This window comes from Argopecten irradians, chromosome 10 (genome assembly GCF_041381155.1).
Source record: "Argopecten irradians isolate NY chromosome 10, Ai_NY, whole genome shotgun sequence".
Lineage (NCBI taxonomy): Eukaryota > Metazoa > Mollusca > Bivalvia > Pectinida > Pectinidae > Argopecten > Argopecten irradians.
The window spans coordinates 32,382,987-32,407,334 of record NC_091143.1 but is presented as its reverse complement, the minus strand read 5'-3'; the positions used below and the strand labels follow the sequence as shown (position 1 = coordinate 32,407,334).

The following is a 24,348-nucleotide window of genomic DNA, read 5'->3' as shown; positions in this document are numbered from 1 at the left end:
ATTTGTACTTAGAATCGCAGTAATTAAGTCGGTTCGAATGCTGGTGTCGTTAATTAATATTTGATTATGTATATAAATATTATACCGATTAACATATATAAATATTATACCGATTGCAAAAAAAAAAAAAAAAATAAATAAATAAATAAAAAAAAATAAAAAAAATAGCTGAATCCATTTTGATATATATCACGATATATAAAGTACCAAGAATGATTAAAACACGCATTGAATATCAGTCCCCGCTAATATGATTTTAATATCTTGTTTCGGCGATTGCAACTTCCGGAGTATAGACAGTGAAGTTCAATCACTGTGTATTTACCTTTGACCAGCGTTATAACCAGACACATGTACCTTAACAGGCTTTTGACGAAAACAATAGGATTCAAGAAGAACCTATTGAAGTATCATATATAAAATAAAAGCTGATCTATCGATGGAAACATATGCCTGTTATTTAAGTGGTAACCCCTCTTTTCTATTGGTGGTGATAGAAAGGAAAGACATACTAAAACAAAAAACCGGTGATCATTAATTGTTAACTTTTATTATGAAATGGTAAAGATGATTCGGTCAATGTTACATGCAAAGGAATGTACATATATGTATTCTTCACTCGACACAGCAAATGATTGACCACAAAATACAGTGTATCAACAATGACGTCATACATGACGTCACATCATAATCTACCGTGAATCTTTGGTGTGCGCTATGATCCAAATCAAAAAGGACATGTTTAAACATTGAAACAACAAGTATGGTGCCTTTTTAATTCAAAACATTCAATCATAAGACGCAGCGTATTGATTTCAATGTCTTATGTTACGAATGCAACAAATACCTTTGAATTTTGTATTTACAATTATCAATAATTTCGAAATATCAATACAATAGTCTCTCACTCTGTCACCTTACACCTGATCACATATATGTTATAGTATTTAAATTCATACAAGACGAGAACAACACCTCATTTTGTATTATAACTAAACAACTTAAGTCATCTAAGAAGTATAATTACTCGCAAAACAATATACGCTATACTGTTAGGGATTAAACATTTTTAATATCGTATGAAGTTCGTCTTTATTGCATGTTATGATATACATGAAAGTTTTATTTCTATTGACATATTAATTATCATTATTACTAATTTCTTCCTTTCTAAAACAAAATCGCATTGTTTGTTACCAATACTATGAAAACCACCCTCGTTAGATTCCGCCTTCGGCCTCCGCTCGCGGATTGATTTATTGCGCTCAAAGTTATTTCTTACTTTGTAGTCGTGTATATTATATTGTCGATTCGTTATCACGTGACCCTATTTGTCTTATATATGTCTCAATAAAAGGGAAGTCTGTCTTAAAAAGTATTTGTGTACACGGTAAGGATTATTCCTCGACCTGTACACTTGATATATTTATTATTTAAATTAATTCGCATCCTATGGACATACAAGTATGTTTTGTATTGTCAACGATAGATAGCTGTTATATTGCGATAGATAAATTGAATAATTTAGATTCATTATTTGATTACGTTCAGTAACACAAACTATGTACGTGCATTAAAACTACAGACTACAGCTGTAAAACAAATATATTAGCTATTATTGACTTGAAGCTACAGTGTACCACATTGATGTAACGTACTTGTGTTAACTTGTTAAACAAATATCTGGTGATTGAGCTCTCTGATCGAGCAAACAAAATGTTATAAATAGCATTTGATATTTCACGGGATACATTTTTTGTTTTAAGACTTATTTAAGATGAAAATAATACAACGCAACGCCATAACAAAAAGAGTGGAATTACGGAGAAACTGAATATTTATATTTACTATAATATAGATATCAACATAAGCATTATTGGTACATTATGTATACATAAAACTGTTTTGTAGCTACAGTCCTAACAACATATATAATCACATTAAATTTAAATACGATGTGATATCACTATGTGACTTATGCATTGTATAAATGTATAGACAATTGCTGAATCATAACTAAGCATAATATGTTCGAATGAGATGCAATATTAAAGCTGGTAATGACATTATACATATTTGAGTGCACGAATGTAAATACATATTCTTTTTGTTAAAATGTCAGATGTATCGGAAAAGGCTAGATTGATATTTTTACGTGACCATGGTAGGAAAGCATTCTGTGTTCAAAGTTCAAGAATGTCTTTGAGCAAGTACACCATATAGTCATTCTTTGGAACAAGTACGTAAAATTATCGGTCCTAGGGTATCTTAGTGACTGAAAAAATGAAAGTGAATAGCGCAACAAATAATAACACAATTCAAATATTTCCTCTACCGTAATTATGATAGAGAGGTATTGATTATAACTGATGATACCGTCGATGATATTGCACCATGAAACACTACATTATATTTCAAATAGGATATGGAATTAATATAAAAGATCTCGGTCGCTGATATAAACATCTTTCATCCTATTCAAGCATTCGTCTTATTCGTAGTTAAATGGTGCTTAATTACATATTACAAAGAAAACATCCACACTACATATATGCATTGTACAAAGAGGAGGACACGTTTGTAGTATGACTGCCAGATGAGTTTATACATAATCAATGATTATTTTACGCAAAATTAGCAGTAATAGTGTTTTTCATTTAATAAAACGCAGAAAACGTCTCGTAAATAACACAATCACATAGGGTAGTTTATTTTTTGGATAATGTACATACGTATTAACAGATACATATGAAATCAATGTTGTTTAAGTCTATAATGAACTGATGGCAGAATGCTGTTTAATTAACACGTGTCTCCCACATGTTTTGACGTTTTTTATCTATTGCAGAACATAAAAAAACGTGTGGCAATTTGTCATTGTCTGACATGGAAGCTCACGAAATAATAACACAAAAAAGTCACTACGTATATATGGACCGTCGAGAATGAATATCTGTATTTATTAGACATAATGAGATGAATGATGTTTACTGATCAATGTCTGATTAGATACACTGGAAGCATTTGGACATTACTTCGTAAACATTGATTCAATCTTAATGACACACTTCCAATACTATTCTGAACCATTCTGAACATTCACACAAGTAAACAATACATACAATTGAAAAACATTATGACCGCTGTCAATGTCACCGCTACGAAAGGAAAGAAGGTGAATGTACTAGCAAAGACCTCGACACAGCGGTTTCGATAGCCCGTTATCTATAATTATCAATATTCCAATGTTACTATGAAACTATTGAAATGAAATACTGGTCAAATTTTTTTTCCTAGTTTGTAATAATCAGACAGTGTTTCCGTTAGTTTGTATGTCATCATATGTGTATTATGATATCCATATACGTGACACATCTACATGTATGTCCTTGTCTACAATGTAATATTTTTTATCTCCAGGTTTTGGTTTTAAGATTATTTATTTTAGAATCAATATTTTAATGCTCGTTGTACAATAACGTGCTTGATGTGGTGTCTGCTGATAATCACTAGTGAATGATGATATATAACTTGGTATGTCTTAAGAAGTTTCAGTAAGAGAAGTTAGAATCCCTAGTGCCTGGTGTTTAGTGTCAGTGGGACGGACAAATAATACAGAAAAAAACGTAAATACTTATCAATAAGCAAAGATTGTATCGAGATCCAATACGACACGACTGTTTAGTGAAATACTCATCAAATAATATTTGAAAATTAGAAGACATATAACATTAGATATTGCATAAGAAACATTTCTTATAATGTTTGATTCCTGAATTAATGCTCACACTTAAGTTTTAAATCATATTTTCCAATCAATAATTTTTCATACTTAAAACAAGCAAATACTTAATAGGCAATTGATCTATTCTTCTACAATATGTACCTTTAATATTTTTATAGTTGAAGCGAAGACCGGAAGTGATACAGAGTCCAGGAGAACTAACAAAGACTTCTTACACCGAACATGAGTATCCTTAGCCATACTTGATACTTCTACATGTACAACTCAAATCAGGTTTTTTTAATTATGTAAGCGAATGAGTTGAGTGGCTATGAGAAAAGCGCAGTTTGACTTCAATATATGTACGAATAGTATGTTTCCTTACTTTGGTTATATGTCATTCCTGCGTAAATTTATTTGCATTTGAATTTATAAAACTATGTATGAAATACAACGCTATCTATCGCATTACACTAATCTCAATGAAAACTGGAGACATAGTTACTGGTTTACCTTTATCGACACGTTACTATATGTCAAATATCATCCATTATCACCATATATATGATTTCGTTTATAGAAACTCATATTTACGATGCCTTTGTATATGCGTTTTGTTAGACGTTTGTAAAATCAAAGTCTCTGCTGATGTTTTTCTTCGCCCGATATTTGTCTTCGTCCAGTAACAAGTTACCAGTTTAGGTGCCTCGTCCACACAACTTTGTGTCCATTTGACTGATAGCATGGTCAATGTACATCAATATATAGGAAGGCTGAAAATCCGGCCTAGTCCGTGTATCTATCATGGAAACCAACTGTCTGCTAGAATCATTCCAGTTAGAGTTTTCCGTTTAAACATCGCCAGTAGTGAGTGTCTTTCATGAGGTTTTAAGATGTCTGTTTTGATCCTGCTAAGATGTTCTTATGATTCTGTTCAATATTAAAGTACAAATTATCAGTAGAGTAACGGATAAATACTCGGAACTCTTTGCAGCACGATTTTCCATTGATCTACCTTGTTTTGTTCCTTCACCTGAAACATAAAATATTACAGATAGTTACCTCAATTATACTTAAAATATAGACATAGGACTTAAACCAGCTTACATATCCATAGTATTACTTGATTTAAAACGATAACAAGTATTTAGTAGACACTGATAATACATTACTCAGAGTTTGAGTATATTACAACTTACTGCCTTTTTTTCGTAGGTATGTATTACAATATGTCAAACACATAAACTTATCTAAGTTTTCAGTGTTATTTAAATTATGGCCATTTGTTATTAATGAAATACATAAAAAAATCATAAAAAATAGTTGAAGAAAAAAATTAAAAGACTCAGTAATACATATCATTAATTTACACGACCGGATAGCAACTAGAACACTAGAATCCTTGACTCTCTATCAATACACAAAAGGAGGAGGATACATGCTATTTATTTCCATCACCAACTTAAAATCGGGCAACAAATACAATGGCATATGGTTTAAAATACCTTACATTTTGAAATCAAACGTCAAACGACTGCAACTTTAATCCTGATAAAAAGATTCAATACAAAATTTCTTTTGTTATTGTTAACTGCAGGCAGTCGCACAAACATGCTAATAGTTTACCGTTTTTCTAACAATAAGGATGTTTCGCCCATCACCACAAATGGAGCATAGCAATTTGGATAAGTAAATATCAAGCTAAGTCTATAAGTGAAAATAATCCCCAATGTTAAAATAATGTATTCCTGTACTGAAGCGTGCACTTTAATTTTTTTTCTAGGACAACAGTATAATTTATTAACCCACCAATATCGTAACTTAGTTCCTGATATGCACCATATTACGATTTAATTACTATCACTTCAAATATAATTATAAACATTTGAAACCAACTTGCTAACAAACAATCTCATCTGTTTTAAACTCGATGTATAGACTATATATGTGTGTATTATTGGATGTGTTTAAACTAACAAGAACCATTTGTCATGCCGCCAACCCTAAACAGGCCACTATCGCCTTCACAGTGTGGAAATATAAACTACAATTTGACCAATATATGCCATCACCCGGAGAATGCAGACGGACATGCTATATAAATACATATCTAAATCTGATAAGTGATTCAACGGTGATTGTTCCACGTACAAATAACTATAAGACTGCCTGTACAAGTTATTCCATTATCCCAGGACTTGTCGGCTAGAATATTGTCTTTATCATTACCGGCAGGTCGTGGCGGATTAGGTCGTTGTGTTTCTATGACTGTGCCGCCATTGTCACCACTGTTGTATGATCGCCAGGTCGTTGCAAGCCGAGGAGTTGTTTTCGGGTAACGAGTGGTTGTCCGGAGACTCTTTTTGTGGTCTGAAATGTCAAGGTTTCACAGAATAGTGTTTAAGTATACGGTACGGACGGATGGCACACATTGGGGTAAACATCAATACACACACACTATATTAGCGAAATTTAATGTACAATATCTTGTAATGTGCACTTTTGGTATAGTTGCTTCTATTCCCAGGGTATTGCATTTCGTTATGATTGTGTAAAATTAATTTCCACTGAGAAAATCGCGAAAATGGTAAATAAGACACGTACGATAACATGTGCAGTTTATTACTTCCAGACATTGACAAATGTGTATACAATAGGTTGATGCATAAAATATACTCTTGCGATGTATTTTAATGACACTATAAAGGGTTTTAATTCTCACTTATATTCATTAGAATGGTCTGACCTACATGTACCGTATATATACATATTTTCCATATCTGGTCGGACCTACCGTACATACAAATATTTTCCTATCGTGTCTGATGTCTGACCTACCGTACATACACATATTTTCCATATCGTGGTCTGACCTACCGTACATACACATATTTTCCATATCGTGGTCTGACCTACCGTACATACATACATATTTTCCATATCGTGGTCTGACCTACCGTACATAATACATATTTTCCATATCGTTGTCTGACCTACCGTACATATACATATTTTCCATATCGTGGTCTGACCTACCGTACATACACATATTTTCCATATCGTGGTCTGACCTACCGTACATACGTACATAATATTTCCATATCGTGTCGCTACCTACAAACATATTTCCATATCGTGTCGCCTACCGTACAAACATATTTTCCATATCGTGGTCTGACCTACCGTACATACACATATTTCCATATCGTGGTCTGACCTACCGTACATATACATATTTCATATCGTGTCTGACCTACCGTACATATACATATTTTCCAATATCGTGGTCTGACCTACCGTACATATACATATTTTCCATATCGTGGTCTGACCTACCGTACATATACATATTTTCCATATCGTGGTCTGACCTACCGTACATATACATATTTTCCATATCGTGGTCTGACCTACCGTACATATACATATTTTCCATATCGTGGTCCTAATTTATTAGAGGCATAGCAAGAGTAGTTTCCATAATCAGAAGGTGTGATGTCCATGATGCGGAGACTAAGAGTTATCCTATGGTCACCCTCGTTGTACACTTCAAGTCTGTGTTTGTGGGTGTCTTTGATTTCCTTCCCGTGCCTCTTCCACACGCTAAGGGCTTGTGGGAAAGCTGTGATGATACATTCTAACATCGTCTCCCGTCCTGGCTCCTGTCCTATTCGTTTATTAGGAAGTTCAATTTCAGGAGCAACTACAAAATGAAAAAAAAATACCATAAAATTATTAGTTTATCCACACAAACGGTGTATCAACTACGATGATTAAAACACTAAGCAGTTTAAATCATTTTGTAAAATATTTTATAAAATATCAGGCTTCAGGATCATGAAAGAATCTTGGACTTTAGTTTTGACTTAACCTATCATATGTATGTAACTTTTAACGTCATCTTTGATTTGCTCAGTCTAAAATTAAGTCTGTTTTGGACAAGTCTGTTTTATGACATTTAGGCCAGATTATCCTTAGTTATACTGTAATTATAAAACGTTTGACATTGATGAGTGAAATAGATATATGAACTCATCGCTGGTTATGGCGTTCATGTTTCTATTCCGCTTTCTCCTCGCTAGGGATCCCCCCAGATAGTGTAAACGATCATAAAAAAACAAAACGGCTGTCATTTTATGACAATTAACACAAAACACATATAAAATAATTAGTTTTGGGTTTGTTGTCAACGCAATTAGTACCTCACATCATATAAGGCATATTGTCATGGATTTGTAAATGGAATACAATTAAATATTTGTTTATATTGAAGTTAATTAAAAAGATAAAAATTTTCAGTGATGGTATTGGTCAAATAACTAACATTTTTTACTAAAGAAAAATACTAATACATCTCTAACTGTTTTGAAAAGGTAAACAATACCATTCGACGGCGTTGTAGCATCTTTTAATATTTGATTTAATTTAAATTTATATCAAGAATGTTTTCCATCGGTATAGGAATAATCTGAGTCATAATATAATATATAAGTATTTATACTGTCACCTTTTTGATATGTTAGTCAAAAAGAATCAGCGTGAATACTGATTGGTATTCCTCATCCCAGGGTATATATAAACTATCGCACATAGAGTGTTAGTCATGTACAATTTATAACTGGTATTAAATATATATGATATATTTAGACATCAATCACCATTTTGACCGTCTGTTTTCCACTTGCTATGGCAAACTTTGTCATGTCTGATGCTCGATGGTGAAAACACGATCGACCTACGGATTATTAATCACCTTATACCAGAAACTACCTTCACGAGTTCCCTCAGAGGAAAACACTAGTATCATTAGTTCTTCCAAATGAAGAAATGTATTATTTGGAATTTAAGAAATGACAGAATACTCGTTTGGGTAGTAAAAGGTGTCGAATTTCATTATGCTGGGCGCGAATAAGATATATAGCAAGCCAAAAGCAATATTGCTGCGTTGCCGCCTGTTGTAGCACGCGCACAGTAACATGATTATAGGACTAAGCTAGTCAGAGGGTCACCTACCTATCGAGAGGCTGGTATTATTGCTATCTATTAGTTAAACATTACTGAAAGAGATGAGACTTCAACTACTGTACAGCCTTCTTCAAACAAGGAGAAAAAGGGGAATACCAAGTGTATGAAACCAAAATTGTATCGCTAACATGCAGCTATCTATATCTCGATACAATTATCCACGAAACATTTGAATTAGCATTCGCTCTCGATTGCGAAAAAAAGGTTCCATTTATTAAACAATCCATCTTGCAGCCACTAAATGTCGCGTTTTTAAACCTAACAATTAATTTGCGGTGACCCTAATGTCGCGATTTGCGATAGCCTTAATATCACGATTTTGGATCATTTTGATCTAATGAGTTCTCCCTGTGCTTGAAAGCATTTTCGTAGCGATTTATCTTGGCGAGTTTGAAGTACTCGCGAATTTATCTGGATACAAATCGGTTTACTGTGTTTATGATATATAGGATCCTACATTACTGACTATGTGATATGGAATTAAAAAAAAAAATTAAAAAAAAATAAAAAAAAAAACGAGTTCAATAATTTGATATGGCAGAAGTCTTTAGGTGAGTGGCATATTAAATTATCTAACGAATTTGATAAATTTCATATTTACGAGTGTAAGATTATATTTATCACATAACTTTTATTGATAAATATATTAGTAAAATATTTCGCGTCTCTATTTAAAACAGAAGACTTCTGGCTCAGATGTGACGTTTCCGTCTACTGAGACAATCATGCGACGTCATATAAAGATTATAACTACAAGTGACGTCATAATAGTGTTATCAAAATCGATTGGTTCATTAAGAGACCACTTTGACTGTTGTGTTTATAATTATATAGCACAAAAATATTCAAAACACTATAAATTTTGACTTGTGATATACAAATAAAATCAAACTTGAGTTTGTTAAGTTGTTACTGACATTCAACTTCTACCGGGATTTCCCTATTGACAGCGGGCGAGACGTCATTGAAGGCCATACATTCGTATATCCCGTCACAGTAACGAGACACGTTGTAGATGATCAGGATCTCACCATTCATACCAACGCCTAAAAATAAAGCAAACGTTTATTATAGAGGAAACTGAAATGAAAAATCTAAATACATGATGTAACTTGGAACAGGCAAAGCCATATTAGTTAAAAAGACAATGCGAAGACCTTTTTCAGACTAAGCATTACAATGCATATATAAAATAAATTTATAGTTGCATTCAAACATGAAACTTATATATGGTTATATTGAATAATGCAAAAGTTATGGTTATATAAAAAGCGGTTAGATATATATATATGGTATTACAGATTTGATAGTATATAGTGATATATAAAGTGAGTAGCATACATTATATAGATTATATACATGAATATACCGTACAAAAGGCAAACGTTAGTATGTATGGTTATAGAAAATAATGATGAGTAAACTGCTGCACGCATCAATGAAATAAATAATATACAAATCCACTCCTTATATATGACGACGCTTTGAGACCAGTAAATTCCGTCACTTGGGATAGTTCAATGTCGATGTACTTTGAGCTAGTAGCATACCACATTTATCAATCATTTTCACAACTACACGTATAAGTACATTTGCACTAGCATGACAGTACATCACAAACGAACAAATTAGCACATTTGACGTCCGATTCATTCACATCCACTACTATTAAGTTACAACGCAGATGAGTGTACATACGCAGCAATCTATCTCGGACAACAACTTGTGGAATGGCGTCATTATTAGCAATTTTGCCATTTACATAGGCACTAGAACACCATAATACGTACAATCATAATTCGATAGATAACTGTCCGCCCAATACACATTTTAAAATAAATTCAACATCAGCCTATACGCTCGATCTAATTTTGTAATAATTTTTCTCTGATTTCAATTGTCCTTGCAAGATAATTCTTATCCCCAATACCATTATTATGAGTAGTAGTAGGAAAATGTATTTCAGTTGCACATATTCCTGTAAAGTACAGGTATGTTGTAAAATTTTCCAGTCAGTTTAATTGATGACGTCATACTTACGCATCAACGTTTTGTGTTTATCAGCTGGTTTTAGGCTTCCTCTCAAAGAGATTGAAACATTCTTAAATGATACACATAACTTCACATATGTATAGCCATTTCGTAAAAATGCAATTAGACTTATAACGTAAATAACATTGTCTCAAACGACATGATTATATTACTTGATGAAATGTGAATCTAAATATACATTATTTCTAAAAACAAATATAAATCTATTGGATACATACTTATATAAACAAAACATTTAACAAATATAAAAATGCAAATAATGTTATTGTTTAAACTTGACCATTTGAATACAATTAAAATGACACTTAAGCACTTTGGTTATGAAAAAAAACTTCTTGGGTAACACACAAAGCAGAGGGTGTGAGGAAAATTGTTCTGGTTATTTTGCAAGTAAGCTTTGATGTGCCTGAAGAGAGGGTATTGGAGAATCTGTCTTTATCTTCTGTAGAAGTGAATTTGAGAAATTCCATATCATTTTTAAATTTCTGTGTGAAAAAATGATCTAAATAATTTTGAAAATATTTGTAAAATAATTTTCAATAAACCGAACCCGATCATATCACAAATCTATATCAAACATTATGCATTTCATTATCGGATTTTCCGTTTAAAGGCCCACTTCCTTTCAGAAACTGCTTTCGATTTTTGAAATAAAACGAGACTGATGTTTTCGTACATTACTACTAAAATCACATTCTGAATAAATTAATTAAAACTAATGGTATGTTAATTTTGACAACGCGGGTCGTATTATGTAGTTAAAATTATTACTCTAGACGACAAAAAGCCAAATTATCTTGATTGTTAACATATTTGGTGTTGTAACGCCATCTTGGGCCATCGATATAAATTTTCTTTTGTTATAACTTCTTTTAACTTTTAATTTTGGTTTCAGAAAGATAGTAGGCTTTTAATCGTCTTTTAAAATGCAAAAATTGCAATTTACTTTTAAGAAAAATTAAACATGAAAGTATAACTAATAACAATATTTTAGAAACAACGCTTATATCAATTAGTTTAGAGATAATTGATTAGGTATTTTTTATTCAGTGTTATTATGCAATTATCAGAAATAACATATATTACCCTCTGTTCAAAAGACAAAGACATCACATATGTTTGTAAACTACAAAAGATGAAAAAAAACTACTGTGATTTTGATTCAACAATTTGGGCATTAAACAATATCAAATCATGCTTTTTAGAGGATGTTGTGTTAAATTGGTTATCATTGCAGTTCAATCTACAAGAGACAAATCCATACCAACCAGGTGAGATAAATCGAGTGCGAAATGACTCAAAGAAAGCGACCTGATAGGGGAGCGTGAGAATTGAAAACAGTGCAAGTGTGAAACAATGATGAGGTCGAAGGTCAAGTGATGGTCATTGATGAGGAAAAAGGGATGTGTTATCTCTTAGGGTTATGATTAATCAACTTGGTAAGTTAGTATGATGGAGCACACGGAGATCATTAGTTTCTAGTTTTGCAGCTGAGCTACGAGATTGTGAGAGTAGTGTTAATGTCCCAGCTGCTAACTATCTGGGAAGAAGAAGCAAACCGGTGGAGCGGAGGAATCTCTGAAAATTAGAAATATAGTACCATCACGTCCTACCGACCAATTGTGACCAATGACAGCAGGTGAAGGAGTTTGCATAGGTATCACTATGGCTGTAAAGGAGACGGGTGACACGAGTTATACAGGCATTCCACACAGCACGACCGGCATCATCAATTTTCACATGGACTCATATACATTTACATTAAGATGGTGTCGTTGAAACACATATTTAGCATTGGTGATGTATGAAATAAGTATATTGTCAAAAATAATGAATTATGATTCATATATATATTAGTATTAACGTGTTGTTAAAATAAATGTTTAGCATTAGTAAAGTATTAAATGACAAATTTGGTATGGTATACTGTTTGAACAAAAAGGGATATATATTGTTACTCTTTATAAGTAAAGAAAGAAATGAATTTTCTATTTCAAGTGGATGTGGTTTTCCAGTTGTCTTCATAATTAATTATTTTAACGTACCTTTGTGTGACCTAATATTTATTATTACCAATTCGGACATTTCTGAACAAGGCCGTTTTTATCTAATTGCACATGTTGAATTTTAATAAGCAGGTGCAAGATACATAGTAAGCATCATGCTTTGAAAAGCATTAATTGGTCGTATAAATGATATACAGTGATTTTGCATCTAATTTACAATTAATCCATTCCTTTATTTGTTGGTAATTAATTTGACTTTTATACAACATAAGCTTCCTAGATACTAAATACAATACATATTATAAACTATTTGTTAGACATATTAATTTCACTATAGTGTTATATTATATACCTAACGTGTTAGTATGACAGTTATTAATATCCGAGATATTTTTCAATATCACTTATGTTGATAAGCTTTATTTAACAAGTTAAAATTATTAATGATTAATTAAATTAAAGACGCCATATCGCTGACGAATGATGTTTTTCTTTATCAAACAGAACTAGACGAATCAGTATTTTTCTTCAGTTTACACCATTACCATCATTGAAAATTTTGAAATTTTTATTTTACTTCAAGATAAAGATATTAAAAATAATTAATTGCGTATCAAAAAAATCATGACATTATGGCTTATATATATTAGTACTGATTCTGAAGTATATAATGTCAATAAAATATATTGCTGAAATTGAAATTTAATATCAGTTGTTATTTAAATTTTTGGTATCGTTTATGTTCTGTTGGTAGTGGAGTATCTTTAATAATTATAAAATAAACAGTATATGTTTTTAAATGTAATGTCTATTCAAAGAACACAAATATATGAATATTTAATCTGAAAGTTAAATGGATCACATATCATGATCTATAGCAGAAGTCATAATAATATACCAAATGAATGTGGATAAACATATATATATATATACAAGCTTACAAAATATATAACATCATGCAAACGGTAATATAAACCATGTAGTCAGACATTATCAGGACCAGAAGGTTAAACAGTGTCATTTCCTGTTATACATTTAAATAGTCAAAACAAGTAGTGATCAAACAGCATCAATTAGCACCCTGACACACAGAGCTTTCATTATTTAATCGATACAGATTTTACATTTTTAATAACTAAAAAAGTTGGTATATGCTTAAAAAAAACATGACAGTATCTTGCTTTGGATGCTTCTAAAGATGGAATGTCAGTGTCATTGCAGTATACATATATTGCTTAATCTACTGTTCAATCATCATCAGCATCTAGAAATGGCAAACGATACAAACCCGATATCCAAGAAACACAAGAAGAAAGCTCTGCGGTCAAATTAAGACTTAATTAATATCAATTATTTGTTAATTATTGACATATACAAAGAGTAAAAAAGGTGTTAGTCAGTGTGTTAGTAGTTCGATACAAACAGTGAACATTGCGTCCTCCATACACACATGCACTTACAGCCCGACAACCCGAAATCCATCGTAGACTTCTCACCAGTCAAAGTCTACTCGAGAAATCTGATATCAAAAGATTAGTAATCTATCTGTCCCTGTTAACACTATGATGGTTATTCAAGCTAATCTATATCTACAATGCGGTTGCTCCTCATCAACATATCAGACAAATGCAATCAATTCATATTTTTTATTATTTTGTGAGGTAAGGAAAACAAAGGCAGGAATAATGTATTAACAAAATCAAATCAAATGTTAACTATCAGGGGTAATTCGATTACTTTTTCCTAACACCCATATCCTGTCTTCTTCCTTTTACACTTGAACAACACTAACCCGTAGTGTTGTTGTTTTTGACCATCGAGCGATACAAAAAATTAAAAGAACTCGGTATTTTTACTCCATCTTTATTCCCAAATGTCATTATCTTGATTATAAGAGTCTTATTGTAGCCACTGAAGATTTAAAATGGTTAATCACATGTTAGTAAATCCAATGTGAAGATGAGCAACCGGAAGCCATGCACAATCATCTACTCACGTGACGTGTTTCTGCTTCCGGAAATCAGCTATCCAACAGTTTATACGGTCCCCCGGTTATCTCGAGTCAAACTGAGGTTTTTACTTAATCATAAGGACTGTTTATCGCATTTGGACGACAACGTAAGCAACTTACCTTGTCTGTTTCAAGCGACTATTTCAATTTTTTTTTCAAAATAATTTCTTAAATCCAAATCCCTGATCCGAAAATACATCTCAAGATAACAGAGTAATAGGATATTCTCTAAGAGGATAGAGTAAAATCATATTCAAATGAGCAAATAATATACTAAGATAGCGAAACTATGTAAAAAGGCGTTAAGAAAATAAATATCAAATATAAAGGAAATGGCAAATATTGATAAACAAAATCTTAAGAAGTCTATAAGAATATCATGGAAATCATTTGTTGTAAATAATATAGAAAGATATGTAATGTTATCCAAATATTTTAATGGATTTGCATAAACTACTTATTAGATATGAATGTTTATTAAATCAATATGCGAAAAAGGGATAAAATAACAATCTAACTAAGATACACGCACTCTACAACTGCAAAAATGTTCATTGATATAAATAAAGAAATAAATGTTAATGACACCAGAAGTTGTCCTGAAAGAGAAGTACCCTTGCCGTATAAACTGTTTGGTACAGCCAACGCCAGTCAACAAATGGCTGACAAGACAGTCACGTGTACATAAACTTTAAAAAGCATGACACACGGCTATATCATATAAGGCTTTCAATACCTGATCGATTGTAAGTGCATGGTCCTATGGAAGATCGCCCTCGTCCTTCAAGTCCTGACAAGGCAAAATACACGATGTTGTAAAGTAATCGAGGAAACAGGTGTACAACATTCAAATCTGCTTGAGCTGTCTCACACTATCACATGCAATCAACTGCATTTTCTATACAAAAGTAAAAGTATATGGAATAAATTTACCTCCAGATATGGCTATGGTTATATGTATATATATATGGGGATAACTCAACGGTCTATACTGGCACTGAATAGATTTGCACTGCATTTGAATCTAGCATGCATGGCACGTATATATATATATATATATAGATACAATTTACATATGGGTGATGATCTATGAAGGGATGGATTGATATCTGTACTCTAACATGCTGTATATGTGGTACGTATATGAACTATTCCTGCACGTCAGCAAGGAGATAAACAGTGTATTGGCAGGGATATCTCAAGGTCGTTATATAATCATAAACATAATATGAAATTCACAACATAAAGGTTTTAAAACCATTCTTCCATGCTTGCCTTTTAACACTTTTAACTATTATGAGAATTCTTAAATCTCAGTTTATTAATAACAGTCATATTGAGACTAACCGAATAAAACATTGACATATTATTGCAAAATTATTGCGATGAAGCCATAACGTAAAATCAACCAAATTTCTTTTTCATGCGACTTAATTTCAAGTTATCAGCAATTATTGTAAATAAAAAAAAACTTACAAAGATTTACAAAACATAGCTGTACTTATTAAAGTTATTTATTCTCCGTGAATTGGTTTCGGAACGGTAATTACAATAATTAGGTCTTCACAAACGGAAGTGTTTATAGTGAACTTTACACTTTACACAAGAATGGACGGAGATACAATGCTATATATTTGAAATTATGTTAATTACACATACAGCTATCAGCTTTGGTTCAAATAGATAAAAAATGAATATGGTAAATAAAGTGCAAATAATAGGACTGATGAACTGCTGCATTAAACTCTAATGCATGCGTATTTTCGTTTAAATATGTTCTGGTATCAAGTTTTGAATGAACCATAAACGTTTCATACTTTTTATGTGGAAACTAATTGATCTTGCATTTCTCAGTTTATTTGAAGGATAGAAAATCTTGCCGAATTATATTGCTAATAGTGTTACTCGGAAGGAAATCAGATGAAGCTTTTTTATCCATATATACCATAAAGCCTGAATTTCTACGGCGAAGGTATTTTCGAGATTTTGCAGACTATTGGCGTGGTTACTGAAAATGCATTCATGAAATACATTTCTTACTTACTCTACGCAAGTATAGCTACATCTCGGACAATTCTTACTTCCTTTATTTAGGTATTACCACATCTCGTTATATCTATTCGCTAAAACACATTATTCTATTTACAATTAAATTCGAGCTGCTAAAATAGCCGGCTATCCAGTATTGTTTTCATTCCATGACAAATCATCATCTATATAAATGTTGCATTATTCAGTGCAACATAGCTGACACACTTCAGTACAAACTTGAAGCATTAGATATGTAAAAACAGACTTGTTGATATATAAAACTGGTCATATTGTCCTGAATCCTTGTTATATATTAATAATGATATCCTATATAAGGATGTTTCGCCGTACATGACTTTGTATAAAATCATTCACAATATCAACTCCAGTTATTTTCACATATCTGATGAAATTTGATTTTATGATATACTCGCAAGTCGGCTATATCTCTAGTCCCACAGGATAATTGAATACCTATAATGTTAGATTTCTTTGCTAAATTCAACAATTATACAACAATAACACAAAATGATAGATTTTAGTGAGATTCACACGTCGTTCCATTCACACATCTTTGACATAATTAGATTGCCCTGTCACACTGATACTCAACATATGACAGACTATCCCGGTATTCTCTTATAAGATATTGTTACGGTTATATGGCTTCAAATTCAAAATGCATGCATCATATGTCTATACCGTCCTGTAAAGTCATCAATTGGGGTTGGAAATCCACTGTACATCAGATTGAAAAAAATCATTAACTATAATGCCAACACACTATCACGATATTTAATATCAACTTACTGTATTGCTGGGTTTTTTTTTCTATAGCGCTTCAACGTTTACGCTACTCGGACTAAAATCAACTTTTCGATGTTTTATTCATTTACATATATTTTTCGATTAATTTTCCGCAAATCGACTCGAACATAGCAATTACTTCCGAGACTGGAAAATATCATCTTCGTGTAAAATAAACGCCTATATGTTAATTTATACAGGAAAAATGAAGAAACATTCCGTAGTTCTATAGAACGAAAATATACACTGAGCTTACCCATACCTAAAATACCCAAATATGTTTTGGGAGAGGAATGTATGCAACCTTTAAGCTAGTCTTCCAGTACCCAAATATTTCAAATTGTGTATGTATATATATATCAACATATGAATACATACTGTTTTAAACTAAGTATGACAATAAATAATAGAACGTCAGATATTCTCTCTGTTGACAACACTAGGGACAAAGCCGGGTTTCATAGTATGTAGATACTGAATACACATTCCCAGTTGATATCACTCGAAATGTATTCACAGCATCGAGGAATCAATAAAGGATATGTACTGTGGCAATAGATACAATAAGATAAGACATATTCAATATATAAATGAGGATTTTTGTTTTTTTAGCATCCTAGTATCACCCGAAAAGTAAAAAAAAAAAAAGAACACTGTTCATGTTGGTGACGACAGTTTTGACGATGTCAAGATACCTTGCGCTTTCTGGAGATTTGTAATTAGTTCTACCACTTAATTGTTCCCAATGTAAATAAATTTATTATTGACAACATCTTTGTCAGTCGATATATGAATTGACTTTAAACAAACCAAGAAACATTTACCATAATACGCAAAAATTACTTTTGAACTTCGTTAACACGAACTCAAATATAAAGTGAAGACATGAGGTCCAATAGGCCTTTTGAATATGACGGTTTTCGAAGACGTTCAGTTACAATACCGAGTACCGTAATGTTTTACTCTCAGTGTTCAAGAAAATAAACATATTCTTAATGTATCCATCACAACGCAATTTAATATTGGTGTATCTATGACAACTATTAAAACCATTTTGTACATATCTATATGCAGTTTGCCAAGGTTCGCGAGTGAACATCATCTCCCAAGTTTTCCGTGTTAGAACCTTGGATAGCCTTTCTTTACAAGCGAATGCGTGTTACTGTCAATCAAAGGCTTGAAATGGTAAAATGTTGTTACTATTGAACCACATCAACAAAACATGGTTCTGCAATATTTCGGAGATCATCACATATTTCGGTATAACGTCCAGTAACCCTGTACCCTGTACCCTGTTTCACATGTTCCTATATATCAATTCACATAACCCTGTATATAACTTCACATACCTTGTATACAACTTAACGTAGCCCTGTACATAACTTCAAATAACCCTGTATATAACTTCACATACCTTGTATACAACTTCGCATAACCATATATATAACTTCCAATAACCCTGTATATAGCTTCAAATATCCTTGTATATAATTGCATACAGCCCTATATATAATTCACCTATCCTTGTATATGAATTCACATAACCTTGTATTCAACTTCAAGTAACCCTGTACATAACGTCACATTACCTTGTATATAACTCTAGATAACTATAAATAACTTCACATCACCCGTTATATACTTACAGTAGGTTTGTACTTACGTTCAACACCGAGCGCCGATTTGGTTTCAACATAATTGTGTGACGTAGTACTCACGTTCTTTGACTCCGAGGCTCTGACCCAGGGGTCGTCGGTACCAATGGACTGTAGGTGGCGGCACACCGGTCACGTTGCACACAAGGGTTACAGTATCGCCTTCCCTCGCCACCACCTCACGTGTTGATGCATCATCGACTATTCGAGGGGGCACTACAAGGAACAGATTTGCTGTATTTATATAGAACAAATGTCACAAAAGGTGTCCCTGGGTCAACCATTGTTCCAGAGACATACACAACCATTACGCAAAATGCCCACATGAATCGAGGGTTACGATGGACCTAAATAAAACTTAAATCAGCTTTAGGCAAGTCTTAGACTATGGCGAAAACATTCGATGGTACTTCGAATACAGTTTCACAGAGTGAAAGAGAGACTACTCTTATAATTTTAACTAATCCATGGTCTACATAGAGATGAAAATAAAATATGAACTACCAAATCCTTAGCTGAGATTTAAAAAGAAAGAACGGTAACATATCAATTAAATATCTATTGTTCAACCTAAGTTTCGAATTAACAGATTGAACGATTAAACAATTTATGATGGCAACCCTCACGGGTATCTCTTTGATCTTCTATGAAATTCTAATTGTATATCAGAACACTTCATACATATTTAAGTTGAATTTTTTCGAATTTTCTATTCACCAGGAATAATTGCGTGCTCACAACTATCGTATTTTCATTAAATTCGTTTTCATTAATCAAATATTAGTGCACCTGACAAGGAATATGACACAATGAATGATAATTTGTAATTATATATTTAATTTCACCGATTGCCATATTGATTAGATTGCTCCAATTACAAATTGACAACAAACATTAAGAAATATAAATTTAAAAAATAATCAGATTTTATAAGCAATATCGATGGAGATTTGTGGGCACTAGTTACAGTGTCCTTTATTTGTAAAACATCTCTTGCCAAACAACAGTTACATCTCAATATCAAAATGCCTATAAATCATAGATTTGACAAGTACAGCAACGCATGGAGAATTTCACGAATGAACAATTTGTTGCAGCTATCTGCTTTTCATCCCGCGTAAGGCTCATTTTCTGTATAATTTGTGATTGTCCTTCACACACCATTCACATAGAGGACAAATGCCGGGATGATTTGTAATTCATATTCCAAGATAATACAAGGAAAATGGGGTCATGTTAAATGCGAACAACGTAAAGCGTAGCTCGTAAATCTTTCATCAACGATGTCTAATAAATATGATTAATAAGCCATGTATTTTCATAAAGACGTTTAAAAGACGCGACTCTAGGAGGAAGAGAACTACAAATACATCGATGTGTATAAAACAAAACACCAGATGGCGCAGAACGCGTTTAGATGACAAAGTGCATATGATGAGGCAACACATTAGTCGTTACATTATCTGTGTGACATTGTAAACTACAGCTAATACAAATAATTGGTCATTTAAGCGTGTGGTGTTATGCACTGAACCACATAGATACTCATCCAATTTATATGCCATTTTGGTATGGCTGTGTTACAACGTAGCGCGGCGACCCTTTAAAAGCACAGTCCCTAATAGGACGGTAAAGTATCAAAACTCTCGACTGTTCATTCTTCCTCTGTCGTCTGCTTTATTCAATTTGATAGTTGTAGTTTGCTATATAGGATGCTACCAAATACCAAATTCGTTATCAATTATTCTATGCTGTTTGTTGGATATTAGCTAGGGAGCCCATAGAGAGCGCGAAGGATGACTTAGAAAGGACTGGAACTCTCCATTTACAAATGAAATATGAAGTCAACGGTTTTGTATTTTCGCTAATCGTCAATAAAATATATGCTGAAAACTCAGACGTTCAAAATTGAATATGAAAATACAAACGACATTAGAGTTAGTTTACCCAGTGCAGTCAACGTCAATTTTGAGACATACATTGTTTTCGTACAAGTACAACAGTTGAATATCGCATTCAGACCTTAAAACGATATGATTTTACAAATATGTTACAGTTTCCAAAATGAACTTACATGAATCACGCTTGATGGCCTTGATGGAATTGTGGGATGGGTTACACCGTTGAACGCGAAGAGAGTCAAAGTTAGCGATCATATGGGGTTAGTATGAAAAAGGATTATTGTGAACTAACTAATGTCTGCGTTTGGTTAAACGTACCGTTTGTTAACAACATTCAGTTACTAATATTTACTGTCTAGGGTTACTGTTACTGTCTAAGGTTACAGTTTAGGGTAACTGTTTAAAGTTACTGATTAGGGTTACTGTTTAGGGTTCCTGTCTAGGGTTACTGTTGACTTTTGTTACTATTACTGTTTAGGGTTACTGTTACTGTCTAGGGTTACTGTAAATGTCTAGGGTTACTTTTGACCGTTAGGGTTAGTGTTTACTGTTTAGGGTTACTTTTGACTGCCTAGGGTTACTGTTACTGTCTAGGGTTACTGTTACTGTCTAGGGTTACTGTAACTGTTTAGGGTTACTGTCTAGAGTTACTGTTACTGTCTAGGGTTACTGTAACTGTCTAGGGTTACTATTACTGTCTAAGGTTACTGTTACTGTTTAGGGTTACTCTATCTTACTGTACTGTTAGGTTACTGTTACTGTTTGTTAGGGTTACTGTATCAAGTGTTACTGTTGACTGTCTGGTTCTGTACTGTCTAGGTTAATGGGTACTCTGTTATGTGGTAGTACTATTAACTTACTGGGTTACTATTACTGCTAGGTTACGTTGTTTAGGGTTACTCTCAGGTTTAAAGTCTATTAACTTACGTCTGCGTTTGTTAAACGTCCCGTTTGTGGCGAAAATTCAGGTACTTATATTTACTGTCTAGGGTTACAGGGTTACTGTTTACTGTCTAGGGTTAGTATTTACTGTTACCATCTAAAGTTACTTGTGACTGTTAAGGGTTACTATTGACTGTCTAACCATACAAGTATAAGTGAAATACAACCATACAAGTATAGGTAAAATACAACCATACAAGTATAGGTAAAATACAACCATACAGGGATAGGTAAAATACAACCATACAGGTATAGGTAAGATACAACCATACAAGTATAGGTAAAATACAACCATACAAGTATAGGTAAAATACAACCATACAAGTATAGGTAAGTTACAACCATACAGGGATAGGTAAAATACAACCATAAAAGTATGGGTAAAATACAACCATACAAGTATAGGCAAAATACAACCACACAAGTATGGGTAAAATACAAGTATTGGTAAAATACAACCATACAAGTATAGGCAAAATACAACCATTCAAGTATAGGTAAAAATAAAACCTTGAGTAAAATACAGCCATAGGTAAATTACAACCATACAAGTATAGGTAAAATACAACCATACCAGTATAGGTAAAATACAACCATACCAGTATAGGTAAAATACAACCATACCAGTATAGGTAAAATACAACCATACCAGTATAGGTCAGGAAATTAATTAGTCACAGTAGAAAAAATTAAAACTTAAAATGATGAAAGTGAGTTGCCGCAAAATATCGTTTGTTTTTGAATTGTTAGCATATAAATTGAGACAAGAAATAAATACATTAAGATTAGCAAATCACTTAATAGAAAAAATATATCAAGATGATATCTTAGTGTACTCTCAAAATCAAAGTCAGATTTTAAATAAAATGTAAAAACCTTGACCTCTACAAAAACATGTTTTAAGGATCTGTGTTGATTTGGCGTGTGTAACGGCCTCGAATCGATATTTCAGTGTACTCTCTAAATCAAAGTTAAATTAAAAAATGTTTTGATATGCATAGGTAAAATTCTCGATATACTTACCTAGAACATATAAAACAACATTTTTAGTTTTGATAGGATCCGTGTTGATTTGGCATGTGTAGCGGCCTCGATCTGAATAGCGGACTTCGTGTATAAGTAAATTCCAGTCTTTGGTGTACGGTCGCTCTACACTAATTCGGTCATCATCAATTATCCTCTGGATTTCAAAAGTTAGGAGCGTCGACCACTGGTCAGTCCACACCACCTGCATGGAATATACAGACTTACTTACACAACTTCGCAAAGTTAAACATGTCAAAGTCATTAGAGCCATAGCTAATGATTTGTTTTGTCGTACAGCCACTGTATTTTTATTCATTTACAAAAATAGTTTCAGTATTGGTTTGTTTGTCAATCTTAAAAGGTTTATATATAGATTTCATATAGAAATATATTTAATAATATGTAATAACATTTGCTAAATCAATTTTTAGATGACATAAATCAAACATTCCTACGACAGCTTATCTATCAATTATCGTTTCGTTAACTAGGTCTTAATTCTAATTTCATATCGAAATAACATCATCAAGAAAACTGTAACTCTATTTTTCGGAACATTTCGTTATATTCTAATACACTGTAATTGGTTTGTAAGTTAGGAAAATGTGGTTATCAAATTGGATAAATTGGCGTGTTGTACATTAAATTACACGTATCTGATTTTAATAGACAGCTTTTATTTCAAATGCAAAGGGTGTTATGAAGCGATACATAATTACACTTAGCTTCTCTCCTTCATTTTCGTATTATGTTTGAATACGATTGAAAAAGTCTTTTAACTTGTGTTTTGTTGATTAATACCCGTTTTAATAAACATTTACTGGATTTTTCCGACGTCAAAGCGCGTCTCTTCCATACGAGTTGGCACTAGTCAAAATTACGAGTAAGAATATTATCCGGATGATGAGGTTTTATTATCAATATTTGTTCTTCTCTATTCATTTCTATCCAGTCACCAAAATTGAATACACAAACAATTCATTTCTAGATTACAGTGTAATATGTTAAATTATCTGATGGTAAAGCACCGTCAAGTAATGGAAATGATCGAACAAGCTGCGCAGTCATCCATGAGTATTTTGATGAAATAAATAAGACATGTTCAATCGAACGCGCCCTGAGATTACAGTCTCGGAACTTATTCTGGGGTGCGTTCTATACAGTAATT

At 32.6% G+C, this 24,348-nt stretch overlaps 1 pseudogene; it reads right to left on the bottom strand.

The window, feature by feature from the left end:
- Positions 1-530: 530 nt before the first annotated feature.
- LOC138333669 (limbic system-associated membrane protein-like) overlaps positions 531-24,348 on the bottom strand; it is a 114,597-nt pseudogene continuing 90,779 nt past the window's right edge.